The sequence below is a fragment of the Zosterops lateralis genome (genome assembly GCF_965231275.1).
Source record: "Zosterops lateralis genome assembly, chromosome: 3".
Classification (NCBI taxonomy): Eukaryota; Metazoa; Chordata; class Aves; order Passeriformes; family Zosteropidae; genus Zosterops; species Zosterops lateralis.
Window position 1 is genome coordinate 39672484 of NC_139764.1, and position 11048 is coordinate 39683531.

An 11048-nucleotide genomic window follows, 5' to 3' on the forward strand; every position below is an offset into this window, starting at 1 on the left:
AACACAGTGATGAGAAGAACAGGGGCATAGTTTAATACTGGCCTTGACACAACAGATTAATTTTGTAGGCACAGTAGATTATCTTTCTGTAGCCCTGGGCTACTCTCTCCCTTCCTCCTTCCCTCCAAGAAACCTTGCCTGGGCTGCCTACAGCCACCGACCTGCATGAGAGAAATTGCCAAGAGAAACAAGGGTAGCAGAGGGCACAGAGCAGCTGGTCAGACTGGGAGGAGGAGGAGGAGTAGGAGGAAGAGGAGGAGGAAGAGGAGCGGGACGAGCAGGTGGGCTGGGTGCAGGAAGGCAGCAGCAGGATCTGGGAGCTGGCCCTTGGGCAGGAGGGAAGGGCAGCTGTGGACACCTCTGCCCTTGGGGTGGGCAGGGCTGGTGCTCACTGTCTGCCTCACATTCCCACATTAGCACTGCTTGCTTGGCCAGTCCAAAGTCACCTCTTAAAATCTCCCCAAACTGTCACAGCCCCGCAAACCCTGCAAGGTTGTTGAAAAGCAGGTAATGCAGCCATCTCCATCACTGTCAGGGCTGGGACAAGTCTGAAGCTCTGGCTTTCTCAAGTGCTCCCTGCAAAGCCGTGTCAGCCAAAGGGGAGTGGACTGGGTGCTGCTCTTTTTGTTCTTGAGCAAACACTTCCAAGGTCCCGTCAGATACACATCTGCAAACACAATTACACATCCATCACCAGCAACTTAATTTGAACAGAGTAGCACAGGTGTGTGAGAGACACCTGTATCCTGAATAATATTTTTTTTACTAGCTTCAGCAAATACAATTCTCCCTTTTCCATGGGAGCAACAGAGTCAAGTACTAAAATGTCTTCCCACCCATACAAGTACTTTCAGGAGAGTAAAATACTTTGAGTTTAGGGTCCAGTAAGTCCGGGGTTGTGTGAGCATGCCCTCTTTTTCAGAAAAAAAAAAATTGTTTAAATGAGGAAACTAAAAAGGAATTTGGACTTTTTCCAGATTTTGCAGATGTCAAATACATTTTGTCTCAGCAGACAGCTTCACACTGACTCCAGAGCCATTGTACACACTTACACACACACATACACTCTTACACCAACTATGCACAAGGGAGGCCATCTGTGACTGTGCTGCCAAAGTGACACCCACTTCCTCAGCAAGTCCCACATGTGGCAGACACCTTTGATTTACCACACTTCACTACACAGCACACATGATACAGGCTCAGTTTACTCCAAACTCTTCAGATATATTATATTTTTGTGTGGGATATGTGCTAGAGGTCTGGGACACCTAACACACTCTGCACCCATCTTCTGCACACTCATTTCTATCCACGATTCCCTACCTGGAGATATAGGGGCTATTGTGAGTAGACTGAGTATACTCCAAGCATGACTGGCACACTCTACAGCCTGTTCACCACACCCAGCCCACACCATGCACTGGGTAGCACAGGGAACTCTGGGCAAAGACACAGCCTGTGTTGCCAGTTATCAACAAGAACCCTCCTTTCCCAAGATCTGGGAACTGGAGATGCTAACTGCTAATAAGCAAAGTGCTTACTTAGTTTCCTCCACCCTTTTAAGTCAAAAAGGAAAGGCAAAAGCAGAACAAGCAGTGGTAGGTGTGTGATGATGGGGTTGGCTAATTGAGCTCTTTGGCAATTCCAGAGGCACGCAACCGCACAGCCTCGGCCGTGGCATGAAATCGCATCTTTGCACAACGGCGTGAGGCAGCAGAAAGCCACCCGGATCAGAATTCAGCTACCGGTCTCATTCTGCCACTGAGAAACTTGTTTGGTAATCCCTCATAACCTCAGGATTTTAAATAATGTTTTCCAAAGTCATTCTTCTTTCCAGGGAGGCCTTCCTGACACAGCCAATATGTGTTACAGGGAGGCTTTACCTCTAAAAGTCCTTGTACTGTTGTTGCATTCACAAACAAAAAAACAACCCTGGGATGCACTGTGCCTGATGCTCAGTAATGACTAGACTAAATACCTGAGTTGGTTACTTCCCCAGGGGAGCTAGACCCCAAAGACTCTGTAAGAACTCCAGCATGCTTCTTTCCTCACAGAGTTAGTCAACATGAGTGGGGTTTCCAAATCCAACAACCCACCAACTAATCTTATTGAAAAGAAAATCCAAACCCAAAAGAAAATGCAAGTCCCCTGATTTAAGAAAAATGTTCTTTATGTATTTCTTCTTCTAGCAACTCAGAAAGCAGCTGGATGAAATTCTATTAAAGTTATACCCCAGTCCTGCCCTCCTGGCTGCAGATTTCCATACTCAGCTTTTAGATGAAGGACAGATGAACACCCCAGATTGTAATGAGTGAGCAAAACCAAGATGCTTGTGAGGAAGTGCGTGTTGCCATTTTAAATAGAAGGGCTAATATGGGGAAAGTTCTTAATTAGATTTACACTATAAATCAAGTTTGTACAGATGCTAAATTTCAGGATTTGACAAAAAAAGCCTCTTACTGTAGGGCAAATCAGAATATCCCTTGGTGAAGCTCTGTTCAAAATCTGAGTTCTTTGAAGGTAGCCACTATTTGCATCATCTGCTAAAGAACTTGAATCTCAGCAACAATAAACACCATGAAGTTTAAACATCTGGGTTAACATCAAGATTTCCCCTACTCTGAAGCATTAATGTGTCACCATTCTCAAACTCTCTGAGCAGCCTGAGAACTGCCATGGCCTTGTTGATCTTTAGCCATTGACTCTGTTTTGGGAAAACAACATTAATAACTGGGTTTCAGAACCACTTCTCCCCTAAGCATTCAATGTGCCTTTGCCCTTCAAACAGGGTGGATAGGACACATGTTGTTTTGTTATTGTTATTTCCAAACCAGGTCTTCTAGGTGTGTCTCCTGTCTTTTGTAAATGGGAGTGTTACATCATGCAGCTGAGCAGCTATCTAGATTTAAAAATTTTTTTCTGATTGCTCATGCCCAGCCTTAGCATAAGGCTCTAGCCACAGAGAATAAACTCCTTTGTATGTATTCTCCTGCAATGCCTGCAGTGGGTCTGAAGAGAGTGAGAAAAGAATAAATGTAGGTTGAATATGTGGGGAATTGATAAAACTGAAACTGAGGAGCAGAAGATAAAGGACAATGTGCTCAGAAAAGCACATGCTCACTTCTGAGTCTGTGAGTGACTGGGCTTTTTAGTCTATTTCCCAGCCTCTGAAAGACAAATGGCTTTTCATCAGTGTGGGCAGGAACCCCCATGAGAAGAGCCCTTCCTGGCTGCCCTCTGGGGATGCTGCTGCTCTCCTGGCAGGGACAGGACAGACAACATCCCAGCAGGTCCTGTAGCTCCCAGGCTATTGTCATCCATCTGGATGCTGAGATACTCGCTCAGCAAGTTCAGCAGCTCATACAGCTTCTCATAAGATACTAGATAATTGCTGCTGGATTGTTGTGTGATGAGTAGGTAAGATAACAGGACTATTAAGCACTGTTTCATCACCACCCCAAAACCAGTACCAGATACTTCCTCTAAAAATACTGTTTCATCCCAAATTTAATAAACATATTTATTCTAAACTCCATCTGCTGCTTAATTAATAGGAAAAATGGCCAGTGTTAGATTTGACAGCTCAGGTGTTAATTATCATGTACTAGGATCTGTTAATTACATGGAAAAAAAAAAAAAAAAAAAAAAAAAAAAAAAAAAAAAAAGAGGTAAACAGTTTGTGTTTTCAGTCTGGGCAGATACAGTAATGATTTTCCAAGACTTCAAGCCAACTTCCTTAATGTTTTCCCCATAATGCATTAAGACTCCCATTCCGCAAGAACCATAAACACGTGCATAATCCCAGTGTGACAATGGGTAGCTGCTTGCATTAACTGAAGATGAATATCTTGCTGAAAGAGGGCCTGAGAGACCCAGGAGCAGCAAAGCTCTGTAGACCTGTCTTTGGCAAGGGGAAGCAATGGCTGGTCCCTCCTCACGGCTGCTTCAGACTGCAGGTGAAATCCCACCTGCCAAGGGCAGTGAGCAGAATTAGGGTAAATAGTTTGGCCTGGAAGATCTGTTTCCCTACTGAAGCTCCAGTTCATCTTTCAGCATACCCATAGTACTGAGAATAACAGGAGCTGGAAATTGCCATTTTGAAGCCCTTTTTTTGCTACAATCCCCAGCCTTCTGTGGCTGTTGGAAGATCAAACCATCCTGCCTCAGAGGAAACAAGAGGGATACACAGTGAGGTCATGTCGGTGGTAGTTAAGGGATCAGACAGCATCTCCTAGCCACTTGCCCTGGGCCAGCAGCTCCACAGTTTCCCTTGCTCTGCCACTGTGCAGCACTCAGGGCAGGCCTTACCAGGAGTGATCATGAGGCTGCAGTTCTCCCATACCACAAATAGGTCTCATACCACAAACAGGACAAGGGTTGTGCTAGGCAATGCCAAAAGGGCTGTGCTCTTGCCTGGTACCCACCTTGCCACAGTGACTGCAGCTGTGCGCAGTATCTGAGCACAAAGTATTTTGCAAGAGACTTTGCCACTGTCTGTTGCCTCCCAAACTGCTGGTATGGTGATAAAGGGCTTATTACGGGTTTAGATACAATACATTGGCCACCAAGATCATCATCTTTGATTAGACCATATACTCTGCCAAAACTTAGAGCACAGCTAGCCAAAAGACTGGAAAGCTGTAGTTTCGCTTGTGGAAACCCTTCAGAAGCTTCTGGGACCTGGTCCATCTTTGAGCTTTGCCAGTAGTGTGGAAAGTCTGCAGAACAAACTGCTGCAGCTCTGTTAGCTGATGCCCTGTGGCACTTTGCTAGTGGGAAAGTGCTTTTGTTGATATGGTTTGTTTCATTTTAGGACTTCCAAGAGAGCCTTTTTGCTGCGTGTCCCTATATTAGACTTTACAAAAAAAGCCAGCATCCACCTTTCAAGGACAAAAACGATTCTGTGAGACATTTCAATCTCAGTATAAATCTGCTAGATTATTATCACTTATAATTAATTCCCTACATGCTGCGACATTCCCTGCTGGCAATCTCTTTTTCATCTGTAAAAATACTAAAGAGTTGTAGGCAGCAGGAAGGCTTGCCAAGACATCTGTATCAAGGTTGTTAGTATAGACAAGGAATATGTGTGCCACACGGGAGGTCTGCTGTGTTTAAAGCAGACCCATTCTATCCACACTATAGCCTCTCCAGGGGTATGGCTATGGAAGTAGTATGGTATTCTGTTTTCGGCACAAGCTTTAACTCTTCATTGTTTGTACAATAGTATATATTTTGAACTCTAAAGAATTTTTCACTGTGAATTGGTTAAAAAATTAATTACCAGAGAAAAAGTGTTTTGAATTCAATCCTGTAAATAGTTTTCATTTTTAATAATTTGCTTAGCTTCTCTTTATACACATCTAAACACCCTCTGAGTCTGGACCAGTTTGTTGCTTCCTGTGTCCTCACACCCAGCACATCAGTTATACTGAACGTTTTGTACCAGCTGAGCTTAACAGCAAACATATGCACCACGCTGAACCAGCTGAATTCAAATGTTATGATAAACAAGCTGCCACAGGAATGAGAACACTTGCCAAATATCCCACTAGCCTGGGTGCTGGGCTGCAAAAGAGGAAAACAGAATCTGAGAGGTGTTTAAATTCCTGCACTATTCTTCACTGTCATTACTGACTTACACCACACTTACACTTGACCCATAGGATATCCTGAAAAGAACCATGGTCTTTACTTTAGCAGTGATCTTGGTAGTAGTAAGGCCAATTGCTTCCCCAGAAGCACAGAAGCTGCCAGGCCCACGTGCTAACTTGCAGATATATACAAGCATTTAATGGGCTCACTGATATGGCTTTTCAGGAGAAAATAGACTTGCAGAATTTAAGGGTGAGCTGTGATTTTTATTATCTGGTGGAAAGGAGTGCACATCTTATAAAATGATGGAGGGTGGAGGGGCACCTTGCCCTTCACTATTTCTTCACATCCTTCCACCAGTTTGGATGAGCAGAGTATGATTTGTCTCATACTTAGCTACCATGAACTATTTGCTATGTTGTCTAGGACAGAAATTAAGCTAAACTAATATTGGCCATCTTTTTCTGTTAAATAGCAGCCCACCTCTTTATGGTGCACATTATGTTTTTTTCCCTCTGAAGACAGTGGTCATGTTGTACCTCCACACTAGTTCTGCTGCAACCAGGATCATCCTGGACCTGCTGAGATATCCTTACATATTTCTAATGGCATATGCATGAAACTTGTCTCCTTTTAATTAGACTTATGCAGAGAAGCACGCTTTATAATGGCAAAGGGAATTCTCCAATGCATTTAATGTCAAGACAGGTCAGTCAGACTAATATTAGCTCTAATTGCCAGTCTAACCATTCTTATATTGCTTACCTGCATCCCCTTTCTTGCCCAAGGCAATATAAATAATAAAAATATTTTCTATCTCATCTGATCAGTTCATTGAGTAGCATAAGGGGATACATGCAGCAGCAGCAGCAGCAATTTGTGGGCTTGGAGTGGGCTTGACTTAGATATCATTCACTGAGTCTGTGATTCAACATTCATTAATAACAACTCTGTATCTACCAGATCATCTGGCCGTACAAGTTTAATCCAGAACAGGAACAAGCCCTCAGCTGCATTTCTATCAGGTTAGTAATTGTGTACTTTAGGGAGTCTGTGCCAGCTTGCACCATCATCATGACCTGGCAGCCCTGGTGTTGCATTCACCCTCCTTTTTCAGTGTCTTCACATGACTGAAGAATGTTGTCCCAGTTGCATTGAGAGGATGCTTGGTGGTGGCACCCCAAGGGACCAGCCTTCCAGTTCCAAGGACAAGGTCATGTGTGTTTCCAAAGTGGTCCTGCAAAAGGTGTTCAGGTGAAGCTCAGCATTATTGTCAGCAAAATATCTCCAAATCACAGTAAATAGCAGGATTAATCCACACCTAACTGCATCCTTATATTTGGTAGAACTTTTTCATTTAAATCCTGTTGTTTAAGCTAAATTTCCTATTCCTTGCCTGTTGGTGTACACAGCCCAAGTATTACACATTAACACTCTGCTTTGGTGCACAAATTGGGCTACTAGTAAGTTAACTTGGGAGCCCAGAAAAGTCTCTGCTTACATTCTTTGCAGGGGATGAGTACAGATGGACAGTGTGTCTGAGCTTGTTTATATGGGTGTCTCTAGGGCTGGGACCCTCTGGAGGAGGCTGATGCCTACCCCATGTCAGGATCTTGTGGATCACGTTAGAAGCAGTTGAGAGTTTGGTCTGCTAGCCTGGTAAGGTTTCAAGTGACAGCCAACTGCACGGACTTGTGTCCTGATATATCCATGCCAGTACCTGTACTTGGGTTCAGTTAGATGCAGCTCAGATGCATGGAAGTTGGATTCTGCCTCTGCAGGTGTAGACAGAGCAGTGGAGCCACAGTGCTCATGCTGTGCATGAGTGAGTCCAGGCACTAACAGGATTGGAAACTGAGGCATGTTGGCAGCAGGCAAGAAGTATGATGACAGTTCATGCCTCAGGAGTGTGCAAATAGAAGAGGAGGTGCCTGGGTCCAAACCTGCTTACAGAGCAGAGCAGCAATAGCCAGAGACCACAACATTGGTGTGTAGATGGCAGGAAAATGCTATGAGAAGTCCAGTCAAAGACCTGCAGACAAAAAGCTTGCAGATCTGCTGAGAAAATATTATCAAACATGAGCATTCCAATCAGTACACTCTCTTTAGGATGATAAATAGATTAATAGAATACATATATTAATTTAGTGCATATTTCTGGCACAGTGCCAGGTACCCAAGATTTCATCTATAGACTGACAGAAGCCTGGCGTGGGGGCAATCCAAAGCAACTAGATTTGGAGCCCTTGCATAAAAGTCAACTTCTGTTTTGGAAGCAAAGATCAGACACTCAAAAAAATTTCCAAAATATAAGCAAAATGTAGTAACAAAAATGTTATCTGTGAAATACATAATTAGTCTAAATGCTAAGAGTAGGGAATGTAATATTAATGTAGAAGCTTAAAAAAGGCTAGGAGATAAAAAGTTGCTACAGCTGATTAGTAGGAAGAAGCAAGTGTCTCCTCATCATTCTTTTTATTTTGGGTGTTTTTCAGAAAAAAATCATCAGGTCATATATTTAAATGTCAGAAGAAGGCTACACATCTTTCCTCCCACCTCATGAAAAGGAAGAAAATGGACAAGAAAAGGAGGTGGTGGTAGGATTAGTAAGTTTGTCCCTGAGCTGCCACAGAACAGTTTTACCATTGTGCTGATTACTTAAGGCTGTATTGCTGGTAAGTAAATGGGCCTTGCCAAGAGCTACAAATATTTCAACCATTGCAAGAATTAAAGTGTGCAACAGAGGCTCATGTCCAACTCCTTGGATAATGCCGTACCTTGACTGGAGGGAAGGGGGCTTAAGAAGTGATTTTTCTTCCGTGGACTTTCCACTGAGAATTAAATGCAGATGCACCTTCTCCTTCTCATGGAAGACTAGAAATCACTGGTAGCTGGGAAATTATTAAAAAAAAACCCCAAAAACTGTATGCAAGCCCCTAGGCACTTGGACTTCTTGTTCAAGGCAATGCACCAGGCTATGGTAATCACTGGTCTGATCCAGAGTCAATGCTCTTCTCTTCATGAAGCAAGGAAAAAAGGTTATTTTCAATTTGAGGCATTTTCCATTAGCTTTTTCCTATTAAGGAGTCCTAGTCTCATTTATTGTCTCTGAAACAATCTTCAGCCTTACATATGGCCGAAAACCTGATAGAAATCAGGAATATTTGGGCTATCTGGAAACATTGGGTTTTCCAACTTAGTCTAAAATAAATCAGTCTTTGTAGGATTACAAAAGGACATTCACCCTTACATTTCTGGATATACTTGCCTATATCTACAAAAGATTTAGGAAATCCTTGTTTATCATCAAATATTTAGGTTATCTTTTCTTTGCTATGAACCCTCAATTGATCATAGCCCTTCTATTTGACTGCACTCATTGCACACTTATACAAAAGATGGAGTAAGGCTGTTGCTGGGAGACTGTTCATTTCCCAGCTGCAGAAAGTTTAAGAGCAGAAAATCAACCAGTATAACTGGCAGGTATTTATCAGGAACTTATGTAGCTTTAACTAAAACAGATGGACATGAAGCATGCCCTTAAAAAAATCCTAAAAAATACCCTAACCAATCAAACCCCCCAATCCACTAAGCAAACTTCACAGTCTGGTATCAAAAAAAAACCCCAAATCATCCTCCAGAAAACACAGGGTTCAGAAATCTAAGTGATTATTCCACGCAGGGGACAAAGATATTAAATTGACAAAAGCAGAAAACTTTCAAGAAATACTTCAAAAGATGCCTTAGTTGCCAGCTCAACTGCACTACGATGTCCCCTGGAAAGTCTACTATGTTTCCATGGAAAGCCTGGTTTTGAAGTCACTTTTATTCATATAAATAAATAAATAAAATATTATTTACACATTCTGTGTGTTTCTATGTATAAGCATACATTTGAAAATAGTTTGTATTTCAGCATCCTTTTTTCTGCCTACAAAATGTCATCACTGACAAATTTTGCAGCATGGCTCTGGAAAACTCCTGCCTGTTCAGAGAGGACAGGGGCTGAGAGGACTGAAAAATGCTGAATGTCCTCAGGGGCTCACTCCTGGTAATAATTCATGCAGTTTGCTGCAAGTAGAGATGTGAGTAACATCTCCCATCTTGGCTCCACCCCGAAAGAGTAATGACTTTCACTTTTCATTCTATTCTGACCTAGGTTTCAGACACTGGGAAAACTGAGAGGGAGGTTTAATTTAACTGATTCCCAGTTCATGTAATTATTTTGGAAAATAGCCTCTTCACCAAAAAAAGTTTGACAGTTTGGGTTTTTTTCCTAAGCTGAATAGCCCAAACTAAGTCTGAGTCACTTCATGTCCTTTCTTAGAGTATTTTTTATCTTCATTTAACAACTTTAAAAGTTCCTAAATATTTTGAGGGAGAGTAGATCACACTGACACTGTCCTGTGCATTTACTCTTGTGTATAAATATACATGGACATGTCTTCTTTGTATGTATATATATATATATAGGCATACATACAAAAACTGCCAAAATAAATAATAAATGTTGCAACATATATGAGAGTATGCACAACCTTAACTCTTACAGTAGAAATTTAATGTATAAGAAAGCCAAGTTTGCATAACAATTTGTGTCAAAAACTGCAATTAAAATTTGTATTTGCTTCCTATCTTTCATAAGAGATTTTTCTTAGCAAAAAGGATTAAACAGTATTTCCCTGCTCACACCTGAATTTTTATATATTTGTTAGCCATCAGGCAATATTGGCATCACAAAACAAACCAAAAGGCATATCTTCTGAAGAAGACTCAAAGGTGAACACAATTCTGCAGTCAAGCAAAATTGCCAGCACATGCTTTCTGTCTTGTTCCCAAAATAAGTGAGTTGTCAGTAAAATTCCAGTTCACACAAGGTCATAAGGAGATGTCCCTCCAGAAATTACACCATAATTTCAAAAGAGGGAAAAGAATCCATGCCCTCTTCTTGATAGTGCTGGCAATACTAAGAGGATGCCACAGGTGATGGTCCCCCAAAACACAGACCATCGCAGACACTAGAACAGGTTTTGCCTGGTTCATTTGAACAGTTGGAGCTCATATCACAGAAAGTCAAACAGAGGATTATAGACCTAAGGAAAATAACCAGCTAGTCTGTCTAAAATTGATCCTGCAGCCTGGATAATTGTAGTGTTATAATAAATAGGCTGCTTTGTTTTATCATCCATACTTGCTGTCTACTGGAAGCTTTGTTGAGCTTTCCATTATTACAGGCTTACAAGATTTTTTATCCCACTGTCCCCCATTTGCTTTTTTCCTTTGTATGCAGAAAAATGCCTGTAAAATATTAATATACTTTCTGTAAAATATGGGCAAAATCCAAGTAGGTGCAGGTGAGACCACCTTGATAACTGCTTATCACAGTAAAGACCCAGTATAATTTCATTTAATGTGATAAGCACATAAGTCCCAATTCTTCTGACAGTTGC